This window comes from Varanus komodoensis, unplaced genomic scaffold, assembly GCF_004798865.1.
Source record: "Varanus komodoensis strain SLA01 unplaced genomic scaffold, ASM479886v1 scaffold7_1, whole genome shotgun sequence".
NCBI lineage: Eukaryota > Metazoa > Chordata > Lepidosauria > Squamata > Varanidae > Varanus > Varanus komodoensis.
The window spans coordinates 15,663,872-15,665,554 of record NW_025336479.1 but is presented as its reverse complement, the minus strand read 5'-3'; positions in this window follow the sequence as shown (position 1 = coordinate 15,665,554).

The window sequence follows — 1,683 nt, the reverse complement described above, 5'->3', positions numbered from 1 at the left end:
AGAGAGAGAGAGAGAGAGAGAGAGAGAGAGAGAGAGAGAGAGAATGGAGGGAGGGAGGGAGGGAGGGAAGAAAGAAGGAAAGACAGAGAGATCACCTGGATATTAAATCCACAGGCAGTGCAAAAGAGGCAGCAAGCAACAGGGACACATGACCAGATGGAAATAAAGAAAGATGTTTCTGAGTATATGCAAAACACATTTCCTTCACAACCTTCTTCATGTGAGATAAAAGTAAAGGACTTCAAAGTCTCTCCTGAACAGCAGCATTGTATTAGCATGTCAATTACAGAAGCCCTTTAAAAAGTGGTGACAAAGAAAGTTTAAATAAAAACAAGTTTTAAAAAGAAAAGTTTAAAAGAAAAAAGGAGACGCCTATAAATATTACTCTGTGCTAAAAAATATTTTATTGATCATTGGGGTATGATTTAAGGAGCAGGGGAAGAACCCTTTTCTCAAGATGTTATGGGAAGGGATAGATGTCTCCTTCCATGTGTTGACAGAATGCACAAAGGCAGCCATGTGGTTAATGCTACCTCTCAGCTCAATAGGGCACTGCTTCTTCCACTTTCCCGACAAACATGTTCCCTGCATGGATGGGTATATGCAGAGCTCCCATGCTGAAGGATGAATGGGCCTGATCAGGGCCCTGCCTGGAGACTCCGTATGCGATACATGGGGAATTTGCGGGAAGCAGATCTGCTTTGCGGAACAGGGCCCAGTGGTCTACATTTCTGGTGCTCAGGGCCTGAAAATCCCTCCATGTGACTCTCATGTGAATCTTCCTTATCGCGTACACAAGCAAGGCTGCATCTGCAGCACTACATGCATGTCCCAAAGGAGAAACAGTCACTACCAATCTTCCTCCCTCCCCTTCCCTCCCTCCCTCCCTCCCATCACGTTAGAAACATTTCACATCCTTCAGTAAATGTCAGAATTAAACCTTTTTCCTGGTGGTGGTCATGAAAGAGTTACTGTTGTTGAATTTGTTTGTAACTTGTTACTTTATTGAACATGTTAAAAACTTGTTGATTCTATATTGAATTTGTTTGTTTGTGCCCTGTGTACTACGCCAAGGCTGGCTTATACATTTTAAATAATGTATATAAATGTAGAAATGCAATGAATTTATATAAAAACAATGTATTTAAATGTATACATATATAAGTAAATTAATATTCATGCTTGCCTCCCCTCGCCAAAAAAGAGAAAAAAGTTATATAAAGGAATTTTAGTATCTTGCTCACTGATAATGAGTGTGGCTACTCGGCTAGTTTACTAAAAGGGCCACGCCTACCCACAAATCAGAAACATAAAACATTTCAGAATTTTAATAAAAGGCAAAGGTTTATGTACATCAGAATGGTGAGAACAAGATAATATCCGACTTTAGTCCCAGAGTTTTAGCAATAGTAAGTTGAGCTGTTTTCAAAGCTGGGTCCAAACAGGGAGGCAGAAAATGACCTCTGTCTGGGCATACATTCTCAGAGAAGCAAAGGAAAGCATGCGCTCCTTCAACAAGAATTCCTGACCAGTCCAGTCAAATATGCTAATTATATCTCTTTTGCATGAAAATAAATGTTGTAGGATAAGATTAAATTCCTCTTCAACAAGGTACCTTGATAGAAATGCAACATTTCTTTATCATCGTCATATTAGTCCATTACATTTATATTCCAGCCAGGT